Source organism: Coccinella septempunctata, chromosome 8 (assembly GCF_907165205.1).
Source record: "Coccinella septempunctata chromosome 8, icCocSept1.1, whole genome shotgun sequence".
NCBI classification, from domain to species: Eukaryota; Metazoa; Arthropoda; class Insecta; order Coleoptera; family Coccinellidae; genus Coccinella; species Coccinella septempunctata.
Window position 1 is genome coordinate 11,827,176 of NC_058196.1, and position 12,935 is coordinate 11,840,110.

A 12,935-nucleotide genomic window follows, 5' to 3' on the forward strand; every position below is an offset into this window, starting at 1 on the left:
GTATTGCAACACTGGGGGGTTGGTTAATATTTCTTTACATTTGTTCAATGATTTCATGAAATCTTTATTCTTTCAAATTTTCTTGCTTCGTTTTTCAGTCCAAAAGGCAGTCTTTCATATTCATACTGTCCTCCTCCTGTAGAAAATGCTGTCTTAGGTATATCTCTAGGGTGCATTTCGATTTGATGGTAACCTGATGCTAGGTCGAGTGTGGAAAAATATTTGCAATTTCCTAGCTTGTCCAATACTTCCGTAATATTTGGGAGTTGATATTGATCGTCAATGCTCTTTTTATTAAGTAATCTATAGTCCACACATAACCGATATGTCTGTTCTCCAGATGCGTCAATTTTTTTTGGAACTACGATGACTGGGCTACTCCATGGACTACTGGACGGTACAATAATGTCATTTTTCAAAATTTTTCAACCTGCCTTTCAACTTCTCTCTTTGTGTTTCTGGCATTCTATATGTTTTTTGAAAAATTAGTGTTTCGTCCGAAGTTCTCATTTCATGTTTGACTACATTCGTGAAACTCAAGGGTAACTTTTTGCAGTGAAAAACGTCCCTGTATTCAAAGCAAAATTTTCGAATGGCTTCTTTTTTTTCTTTATTCAGGTGTTCTTGGCGAAGATTTTTCATGTTTCCTTTCAGGAGATTATCAATTTTTGCGTTATTTTGTTCTGTTGTTATCGTTGTACAGGGTGACCACGGGAAGTATTTACATTTTGAGAACAGCAAAACGGTGTTAATTTTTTAAATAAAAAATTTATTTTCTTTTCTGACATGTTTGTTAAGATATACCATTTAATTTAACTTGCAAAAATAATGTCAGGAAGGTGACGGCCGTCTTTTCTGATGCAGTTTTCAATTCTGTTGAGGAAGCTCTGCCATACTAGCTGTAGTGTCTCCTCGATGATTAGTGCCACTTCTTCACGAATTGCCTCCTCCAAAAATCGCAAATGTTGAGGTCGGGAGAACGAGGAGGCCAGGGCACATCTCCAAATGACCTGGAAACAAGTGCCCTGGCCTCCTCGTTCTCCCGACCTCACATCTTCAAAGTTGAATTTATGACTTTAGCCTTGCGGCTTTCACACTCCTCTCCAGAGGAAAATTCACTTATCCCAGATATCTCAGATATCAAAAGGATTAAGCTCTGTTGGAGCCCTTTCCAGGTTTTCGGGCTCGTGGTGGTGGTCGGGTCCGGGTCGCTCCTCGCCTCCCTGCTGTAGGTTGGATTCCTGCTCCACCCGCACTTCCTGTCGGAGCAGACGGTGTTCCTCTGCATTCCCCATGTACTTGCGTACAGTTCTCGCCGTTCCGAGCAGTACCGCTTTCTGCATGACTCTATAGATATTTTCGTCCAACTGAAGTTTCCTCAAGTTCTCTAGTAGTTTCTTCGGTATCAGGCCTGTAGATGAAATGACAATAGGGATGGTCTTGATATCTTTCAGCTCCCACTGTCTTCTGGTTTGTTCCTCGAGATCTCTGTATTTTGAAATTTTTTCAGTATGCCTACCTAGAAGATTCGTATTATTCGGAATTGCCACGTCTATGAATAGTGCTCTGTCCTCATCCTTATTGAGCAATATGAGGTCTGGTCTATTGTGGGTTATTTTTCGGTCTGTGAGAATAGTGCGATCCCAGTAGAGCTTGTGATGTTCGTTTTCCAGCACAGCATCCGGATGGTAATTGTAATAAGGCACCTTTTTCGAAGCTAGAAGTTGGTGTTTTAGTGCCAATTCTTGGTGAAGAATCTTGGCAACAGCATCATGTCTATTTTTGTACTCCGTGCCCGCGAACTTCTGACATCCGCCGGTGATGTGCTGGATAGTTTCATGTGTCGCACAGCCATAACGACAGCTATCGTCCGCCACTGAGGCATCCTTGGCGATGTACTTCATGTAATTTCTTGTTGGAATCACCTGATCCTGGATGGCGAGCATGAAGCCCTCTGTCTCAGGAAACAACCTTCCGGAAGTCAACCAGTAGTTCGACGCAGATATGTCGACGTAATCATGGTTGACCTCGTTCTGGTGCCTCCCATGCAAAGGTTTGCCAATCAGTTTCTGCATTTTACTTTCTGCAGAGTGTTCGACGGTTTCCAAGTGATCCTGTTGTAGCTTTAATGGTGTAGAACTATCAGCAACACAAACTACTCGATGGAGTTCTGACGAAGCTGCCTTGCTCAAGAAATATTTCGAAGTCCTTCAATTTCCTGGGACATACGGTTGGACAAATCAACAATTCCTCTACCCCCAAGATGTCGTGGCAGCTCTGTCCGTTCTATTGAGCTTTTGGGGTGATGTTTATTGTGTTTAGTCAGCATCGTCCTTATTTTTCTCTGTAATTCTGCTAAATCGGTGGTCGTCCAAGACATAATACCAAATGAATAGCTCAGCGCCGAGCAAGCGTAGGTGTTAATCGCTTTTATCAGATTCTTGCTGTTAAGACCAGTTCTCATTATCCTCCTCAATCTTCGGGTAAACTCCTCCGTTAATTCTTTCTTCATCTGGGTCTGATTGATTTTTCTTGCCTGTTTTATGCCTAGATACTTGTATGTGTATCCTTCCTTTAATGCTTCAATTTCTGCACCTTCCTTGAGTTTGAACGTACCATCTTCTATTTTCCCTCTCGTTATGTTAAGCAGTCGACATTTTTCTAGTCCAAACTTCATTTTGATGTCTTCCGAGAATCCTTCCACCATTTTCAGCATCAGTTGCATTTGTTTTTTGGTAGATGCGAAGAGTTTCAAGTCGTCCAGGTAAAGGAGATGATTCAGTTTCATCATAGTTCTACTGCCGTTCTTGATGGAAAATCCGTAGTCCGTAGAATTCAATCTATGAGACAAGGGATTCAGGGCAATGCAGAACCACAGAGGGCTCAGCGAGTCTCCTTGGAAAATTCCGCGTCTTATTGGAATAGGTCCTGTTGTAATGGAGCAATCTGCTGCTTTCATTTGAAGACTAGTACGCCAGGTTGACATGGCGTTTTTCAGGAACTTAACAATATTGGGATCCACCTTGTAAATCTTCAAGATCGTCAAGAGCCATTCGTGAGGTATTGAATCGAATGCTTTTTTGTAGTCTATGTAGGCAGCGTAAAGATTCCTTCGCATGGAGAACGCTTGATTGCAGATAACTGAATCTATTATTAGTTGTTCTTTGCACCCTCGGCTGTCTTTGGTGCATCCTTTCTGTTGCATGGCGATGATGTTATTCCTTTCGCAATGGTTGTGAATTCGGTTTGAAATGCACGATGTGATTAATTTGTACATCGTTGGAAGACATGTGATTGGTCGGTACTTGGATGGGTCTTCTGTATTCCTTTGGTCTTTAGGTAACAAGTATGTTGTTCCATGTGTGAGGAATACTGGCATTCTTTCAGGATTTTCAATGACATCATTTATTGCGGAGGTCAGTTTGTCATGCATGATCCAAAGTTTCTTGATCCAGTAGTTCTGTAATCCATCAGGCCCAGGTGCTTTCCAGTTGTGCAGTCCTCTGATAGCTGATTTTACTTCTTCAATTGTGATCATGTCATGCTGCATTGGCGCATATTTTATAGCTTCAGATTTTTCATCTTCAATCCATCCGGTATCTCCATTGAAGTGAGGTTTCGTTGATAATTGTTCGGTCCAGAATTGTTCAATGGCTTCCTTTGGTGGTAATTTTCCATTTTCTCCATCCGACGATGTGAGTGACCGGTAGAAAGATTCTTCCGACTTTTCGAATGAATTATTGTCTCTTTTCCGGCTATAATTGCTTTTATATCTCCTCAGGCGTTCTGCATACAGACTTAATTTTTGCTTCAGAGTGTCGAGGCAATGGTGAGCTGTAGCATTCTCCGTCTCTCGTTCTGTATGTGTCCTGTTTCTATCCATGATCTCTTTGACAGCTTTCACAACCTTTCTTCCTCGATTCCCGTTCAAGTACTCCTTCAGTCGTCCAATGTCTCTTCTTAGCCTTTCTGTTTTGTGTTGAAGACGTTTCTGCCATGCTGGCGCGTGTAATTTGTGTAATTTTGGACCATTGTTGTTCGTTCCGCGAATTTTTGCCCCTATGATTTTGGCTGTCGTCAGCGCTGCACAGTAAAAAACTAGATGCAGATATTCCAATGAACTTCCGTTCTGTAGGTATTCAGGTAAAACGTCCTTATTCAAGATGTCGATTATAAGTGACAGCTTCTTGGATGTATTGAGTCGGGGAGGTGTTATTCGATGAAGAGGGTCTGTCCCTTCCAGTTCGGCGAAGTATCTCCTCACGTCAGAGTGAACTTGTCGGTGGAGCTCTTCCCTATCGTCCTGGAGTTCAGGCTCACTTGGGTTGCAAGATGGACTTTCAGTATCAATGTCTTCTAGGTGTTGTTGCCCAGGCATGTGAATTTCATCAGAGTTGTTGGTGTTATTCTCTATCGCTAGCGGACGCTGAAGTTCCCGTTTAATTGCGTCGATTCGGGCCGTTGGTATTAGTTGATTTCTCAGAATTACGCGGTACTGGTCTGCCACTCGTTGTTCAGTGACATTGAGATTTGGGTAGGCGTTGCAGAATTCCTCATGGAGCCTTTTCCTATAGTTGTTCGTGTTCTGCCCTAGTCCCGTGATGGAGTTATATATGCGCACAATAGTTTCATTCATGGAAGTTGTCCACTTCATGCGCTTTCTAACTAACCCCGCTTGGGTGAGCACTGGCTGAATATCCTGCGCAGCACCTTCAGCGGTTCGAGTCGGCAATTGAATTGGACTCGTTGGTTGCTGTTGTTGCTTTGGAGCTGTAGCTTCTTTTGCAGCAGGAGCCCGCTTCCTCAACATCCTGCCACCGACGTCCCGCATGCTGTCATGTCCAGCGCCGGCTCCAGACATGCCCTGACGATCCCCAGGCAGCGACTTGTTTCCGAGGCTTCTCGTAATCACCATTTCCATGGGTTTGTGCTCCCCTTTCTCGGTTTGGGTGAGGGGTAGAGAAATGGGAGCAGAAAGAGCACCCCTATAAAGGATGTGAAAGAGAGAGTAAAAAGAAATGGGACTGCGGACAGCAGGCGTGGCTGGCTGCACCGTCTCCGTCGTTACGATGGCTACCCGGCAGGCCATCTACCAGATAGCTGCCAGGCAGGCCAGACATTATTATGACTTTAGCCTTGCGGCTTTCACACTCCTCTCCAGAGGAAAATTCACTCATCCCAGATATCTCAGATATCAAAAGGATTAAGCTCTGTTGGAGCCCTTTCCAGGTTTTCGGGCTCGTGGTGGTGGTCGATCGGTTATGACTTTAGCCTTGCGGCTTTCACACTCCTCTCCAGAGGAAAATTCACTTATCCCAGATATCTCAGATATCAAAAGGATTAAGCTCTGTTGGAGCCCTTTCCAGGTTTTCGGGCTCGTGGTGGTGGTCGGGTCCGGGTCGCTCCTCGCCTCCCTGCTGTAGGTTGGATTCCTGCTCCACCCGCACTTCCTGTCGGAGCAGACGGTGTTCCTCTGCATTCCCCATGTACTTGCGTACAGTTCTCGCCGTTCCGAGCAGTACCGCCTTCTGCATGACTCTATAGATATTTTCGTCCAACTGAAGTTTCCTCAAGTTCTCTAGTAATTTCTTCGGTATCAGGCCTGTAGATGAAATGACAATAGGGATGGTCTTGATATCTTTCAGCTTCCACTGTCTTCTGGTCTGTTCCTCGAGATATCTGTATTTTGAAATTTTTTCAGTGTGCCTATCTAGAAGATTGTTATTATTTGGAATTGCCACGTCGATGAATAGTGCTCTGTCCTCATCCTTATTGAGCAATATGAGGTCTGGTCTATTGTGGGTTATTTTTCGGTCTGTGAGAACCGTGCGATCCCAGTAGAGCTTGTGATGTTCGTTTTCCAGCACAGCATCCGGATGGTAGTTGTAATAAGGAACCTTTTTCGAAGTTAGAAGTTGGTGTTTTAGTGCCAATTCTTGGTGAAGAATCTTGGCAACAGCATCATGTCTATTTTTGTACTCCGTGCCCGCGAACTTCTGACATCCCCCGGTGATGTGCTGGATAGTTTCATGTGTCGCACAGCCATAACGACAGCTATCGTCCGCCACTGAGGCATCCTTGGCGATGTACTTCATGTAATTTCTTGTTGGAATCACCTGATCCTGGATGGCGAGCATGAAGCCCTCTGTCTCAGGAAACAACCTTCCGGAAGTCAACCAGTAGTTCGACGCAGATATGTCGACGTAATCATGGTTGACCTCGTTCTGGTGCCTTCCATGCAAAGGTTTGCCAATCAGTTTTTGCATTTTACTTTCTGCAGAGTGTTCGACGGTTTCCAAGTGATCCTGTTGTAGCTTTAACGGTGTAGAACTATCAGCAACACAAACTACTCGATGGAGTTCTGACGAAGCAGCCTTGCTCAGGAAATATTTTCGAAGTCCTTCAATTTCCTGGGACATACGGTTGGACAAATCAACAATTCCTCTACCCCCAAGATGTCGTGGCAGCTCTGTCCTTTCTATTGAGCTTTTGGGGTGATGTTTATTGTGTTTAGTCAACATCGTCCTTATTTTTCTCTGTAAGGCTGCTAAATCGGTGGTCGTCCAAGAGATGATACCGAATGAATAGCTCAGCGCCGAGCAAGCGTAGGTGTTAATCGCTTTTATGAGATTCTTGCTGTTAAGACCAGTTCTCATTATCCTTCTCTTATTATTATTATTATTATTATTAATGAAAATACGAGTTGAGGCAAAGCCTGTAAACTCAATACAAAATAACAAACAATTCTCGAATAACCAAACTGACAGCAAACACAGAGTCGTATGGCACTCAAAGTACACTCTATAAAGTTCAATTGACACAGCCATCGAAGCGATTTTTGAAGGCATTAACCGAAGGAGCGTTTACAACTGAGGGCGGCAAACCATTCCAAACGTCGAAGACCCTGTTGGCAAGGAAGCACTGACGCTGGGTAGTTTTGAATTTTTCCTTGGCCAACTTCAGACTGTGTCCTCGGAGATGGTTATGGTTTCTCCCGAACATGTCCCCGATTGACTTGCCAAAATGACCATTGAGGGCTCTATAGGTCACGATGACATCACCTCTCTCGCGGCGCTTCTCAAAAGTGGTCAATCCAAACAATTGTAGTCTCTCCTCATAGCAGGGGCGCAACCAGCCGTACGGAATTCTGGTATTCCAACGTTGGATCGATTCCAACAATGCCGCATCACTCCTCCGGGCAACCCACCAAGCAGGACTGGCATACTCCATAATAGGTCTAACATAGGTCTCATATAAAAGCTTTGCAGTCTTGATGGCACATCTGCTAGAGTTTTTCTGGAGCAACCAAGTGACTTTTCTGGCTTTAGCTGATACAGACGCAATATGGTCAGTCCAAGTAAGGTAACTGGTAACCTGAAGACCAAGATCGGAATTGTGCGTAACCGTCCGGATGGTCCGCCCACCCAAGAAGTATGGGATATTTGGGTTTCCATGGCCAATATGCATCACACAACACTTATCCAGATTAAGAGGGAGAAGTCAATCTCCACACCACTCACCTATCCTGTCCAAATCACGCTGCAGGACGCCAGGATTGAGCTGCGGGCAACTGTAGATCTTCGCGTCATCAGCATAAAACAGGCAGGTGGACCGAACGAAAGACGGGAGATCAGCAGTGTACAGTATGAATTTGTGGCCGGTGGTCATTTGGTTGAGTGTGAGTGCTGTTTTGTTGTAATTGACTGTTCTCACAGTCATTCTTATGTTGTTTTATCCTCTCTGTTAGGTACTGCTTTGTCTGGCCTTTATAGCATTTACTACAGTTTTGCATGTTATCTTATATACTACTTCGGATTCAAATGCATAGGGTGTTTTCTGCTTGAGTTGGGTGAGAAATCTTCTAGTAGTATCTGAGTTGTAGTAGGCGCATCCACTTTTTAGGTTCCTGAATAGCTTGCTAATACGGTGGGATAAGTGTGGTATGTACGGAAATTTGAACCTGGAGATCACATCATTGGAAATGTTGTGATCGGAATCAGCAATGTTTTGAATGTGTGTTTTTATAGTTCTATCTATAATATATGTTGGATAATTATTTTGGGTCAGGATCTTTCACAGTTTTTCTAAATTGGCCTTGTGGAACTTGGTGTGGCTGAGATTTAATGATCTCCTTATGAGGTTATTCATTATATTGTTACTGTGGTAGCTATAGAAGTCGATACATCTGTTGATACCCACTGGTTTCGTATACCAGTCGGTTATCAAATCAGGTCCTTCTCTAATTATTAGCAGATCAAGAAAAGGTATACGCATGTTTTTCTCCTCTTCGAGAGTGAACTGGATTTTTGGATGGTATGAGTTGAAGACTGTCACAGTGTGTTGTACCATGTCGGAAGATATCGGTATCAGTGTGTTGTCGACGAACAGTCGGAGCAGTTTCGAAACGTCGGCGTTGTCTCAAGGAATTATAAATCAACGAAGTCCAGAAATCCCAATATATTCCTTTCATTCTAATCATAATGGACCGTAATGGACGATAACTAAAGAACATTTCACCAAACGGGGGATTTTTTCCAAACGATAAGAGATCAAATGGGTACACATGTGTGCAACACGTGAAAGATATTTGTGATATCACAGGTAAAACTGGCATCACTATACAACAGGAGGAAATTCTTGTTAAGCAGCCGCAGTAACCGTGTATGTCCAAACCACATAATACGAAACATAAAACAGATTCTCTCACTACAAATTGAAGAGCATCCATACAGGAATACAGTAGATCAAATCATGAAGACATTTCGAAAATCAGTCCTAAACACTGAGATCAAAATAACTGTTTGAAAGGTCAGGAAGTCAGAGTAGAGAATACGAAGACTTCGAGAAAAACTTGCCACCTCAATCAATAATTCGACGTACTAGACCTAGCAAATTCCAGATTTAGAAGAGAATTCAGAACAATCAAATCCAGAAATACCAAAAAGCTGGAGACCCTCAAGACCCAGCAAATTTCTCCTCTACGCATCACAACGTGCGATAAATACATAGCCAAACACACAAGCATAACTATACCTAACGAAGTGAAGACGATTCTAGGATTAGGCCCCAAATTCAGCCTACCACCTGAACGTATACCAGTAGAAAACATCATAAAAAACATAGAGAGCTACATCACAGCACAACCAATAACTGAAGAGGAGAAAAATACATATAGGTCCAAATCCGTCAACATCTTCAGCAACTATAAAAAATGAGAGAGACATACAAGAAGGAATAACAACGTGGACAAGTATTTAGGGGAAACAACCAAATTCTTGCGAGAACACCAGGACATCATCGTCAGTAGGGCAGACAAGGGGGGTGCAACAGTACTCATGTATAAGGAAGAATATAGAACCGAAGTAAAGAAAATGCTAAGCGATGGAGATACCTACGAAAGACTACGATCGGACCCAACTAAAAAAATCCAGAGACACACTAATAAATGTATCAGAATCCTAAAGAAAGAAAAGTATATAACAGATACCGAATACAAGCATTCAATAAGACACAACTGTATCGCAACTAAATTATACTGTCTACGTAAAGTCCATAAGAACACCCTCAGCTTAAGACCCATCGTTAGCTGCATTAAATCCCCCACTTACAACATAAGCAGATACCTGCACGAAATTCTCAGGGCAGCACTACCTAGCTCAATATTTAGCGTGAAAGAGTCTCTTTCACTAGCCTCAACCTTAAAGGATATAAAAGTCTCACAAGGCTCTATCCTCATATCACTGGATGTAACATCACTATTTACCAATATCCCAAAAGAACTTTTACTTTCCATAATTAAGTAGAGATGGCCTTTCATAAGCTGCCACTCAAACATAAATAAGGAAAAATTCTTAGAACTGGTCAGCCTGTGTTTCGATAGTGGATATTTCGCCTATGAAGGACGATTCTACAACAACTTGATGGCACTGCCATGGGTTTCCCAGCCAGCCAAACATTTGCCGACCTAGTAATGAACGAAGTATTTTACTACGCCCTAGATAAATCAAGTTTTAATACCCCCCTCCTCCGACTGCTCGTCGACGACGACGTCTTCAACTCATACCATCCAAAAATCCAGTTCACTCTCGAAGAGGAGATATAATAATAATAATAATAATAAAAGAAGCTACAGCTCCAAAGCAACAACATCAACCAACGAGTCCAATTCAATTGCCGACTCGAACCGCTGAAGGTGCTGCGCAGGATATTCAGCCAGTGCTCACCCAAGCGGGGTTAGTTAGAAAGCGCATAAAGTGGACAACGTCCATGAATGAAACTATTGTGCGCATATATAACTCCATCACGGGTAGAACACGAACAACTATAGGAAAAGGCTCCATGAGGAATTCTGCAACGCCTACCCAAATCTCAATGTCACTGAACAACGAGTGACAGACCGCATAATTCTGAAAAATGAACTAATACCAACGGCCCGAATCGACGCAATTAAACGAGAACTTCAGCGTCCGCCTGCGATAGAGAATAACACCAACACCTCTGATGAAATTCACATGCCTGGGCACCAACAGGCAGAAGAAACTGATACTGAAAGTCCATCTTGCAACGCAAGTGAGCCTGAACACCAGGACGATAGGGAGGAGCTCCACAGACAAGTTGACTCTGACATAAGGAGATACTTTGCCGAACTGGAAGGAACAGATCCTCTTCATCGAGTAGCACCTCCACGACTCAATACATCCAAGAAACTGTCACTTATAATCGACATCTTGAATAAGGACGTTTTACCTGAGTACCTACAGAATGGAAGTTCATTGGAATATCTTCATCTTGTTTTTTACTGTCCAGCCCTAACGACGGCTCAAACCATAGGAACAAAAATTCGTCTAACGAACAACGATGATCCAAAATTACACAAATTACACGCGCCAGCATGGCAGAAACGACTTCAACACAAAACAAAAAGGCTAAGAAGAGACATTGGACGACTGACGGAGTACTTGAACGGGAATCGAGGAAGAAAGGTTGTGAAAGCTGCCAAAGAGATCATGGATAGAAACAGGACACACACAGAACGAGAGACGGAGAATGCTACAGCTCACCATTGCCTCGACACTCTGAAACAAAAAGTAAGTCTGTATGCAGAACGCCTGAGGAGATATAAAAGCAATTATAGCCGGAAAAGAGACAATAATTCATTCGAAAAGTCGGAAGAATCTTTCTACCGGTCACTCACATCGTCGGATGGAGAAAATGGAAAGTTACCACCAAAGGTAGCCATTGAACAATTCTGGACCGAACAATTATCAACGAAACCTGAGTTCAATGGAGATACCGGATGGATTGAAGATGAAAAATCTGAAGCTATAAAATATGCGCCAATGCAGCATGACATGATCACAATTGAAGAAGTAAAATCAGCTATCAGAGGACTGCACAACTGGAAAGCACCTGGGCCTGATGGATTACAGAACTACTGGATCAAGAAACTTTGGATCATGCATGACAAACTGACCTCCGCAATAAATGATGTCATTGAAAATCCTGTATTCCTTACACATGGCACAACATACCTGTTACCTAAAGACAAAAGGAATACAGAAGACCCATCGAAGACCCGACCAATCACATGTCTTCCAACTAGTCCGAGAGCTGGCAGCAAAAACAACTACCTCATAAGTTACCAAAGGTTTGGTTTGGCACTTTGGTTCAACTTTATTACCAAAACTTGAAACCGCCCGTCTGCCGGGCAAGAGTGGTCGCCTTATGAGATAAAAAAAATTGAAAAGATGGGAAAAAATCGATAGCAACTTCCTAATAGTTACCAAGATGAATGTTGGGTCAAAATGGTCTAGGATCTTAACTGAATTGAAATCGTAAGCGTCTGCCAACAGGGGTGGTCGCTATTTCGAAACAGACGCTGTCAAATACAGGGTGGTTCAGATCATAACCAAGAAATTTTAACCGAGTATTCTACATCAAAAATAAGCCCTAGTTTGTCATATAAACATATAACGAGAAATGTTTCCTCTCCGAGATACGTGGTGTTAAAATTATAGAAAAAAAAATTTTTTTTATTAATAACTTTCACACTGCTTGAAATATTCTTATGAAATTTGAGACATAGGTTTCGAGCTTCATGGAGCACTTTTTGCATAATATCATTTCTTTTCTATTCGACCAGTGGCGTCCGTACTGTAACGAGACTGAATATTTTCAGATAAAAAAATGATACGCCACTGGTTTTTTCCGCAATAAAAATTACTTTTCAAATCCTTATTTAATTTGGAGCAAATTCGGTCTCTTGACTTTTTGCTGTACGAGGCACCGTTTCCGGTTAAAAAAATAAAACACACTCTCATGCATGAAGAAATCGCCAAACTTAAAGGTGTTCGAAGTATGACCCATTTTGCTGAACACATAATTCACATCGACATCTAATAGATCCGACAGCAGCAGCTAAATTTCGATTTCTTAGTTCGTCGCAAGCATTTTAAATACGGCCAATAAGTTTTTCCTTTGAGTTCACAGAAGTCATATATACGATTTCTTTCAAAAACCCCCATACGAAGTAGTCCAAAGGGGTAATATCGGGGCTCCGTGGAGGCCAACTGACTGGCCCATTACGTCCGATCCATCTTACTGGAAAATTATTATCCAACCAGTTCCTCACATTTCTATGAAAGTGGGCTGGACAACCGTCAAGTTGAAACCAAGCCGCTAACCTTGATTCTACTGGAATATTTTCCCACATATTTGCAAGCTCTGCCATTAGAAATTGTAAAAAATTTTCACCACTAACTCGTTCTGGTAAGAAATAGGGTCCAAATAGGTGATTATAATAAACTCCACGCCAAACATTAACACTAAATTCTATTTGGAAATTTCTTGATCGAATGGGATGTGGATTTTCGTGGGCTCATACATGCTGGTTATGAAAGTTTACCACGCCCCGACGACTGAAACACGATTCATCA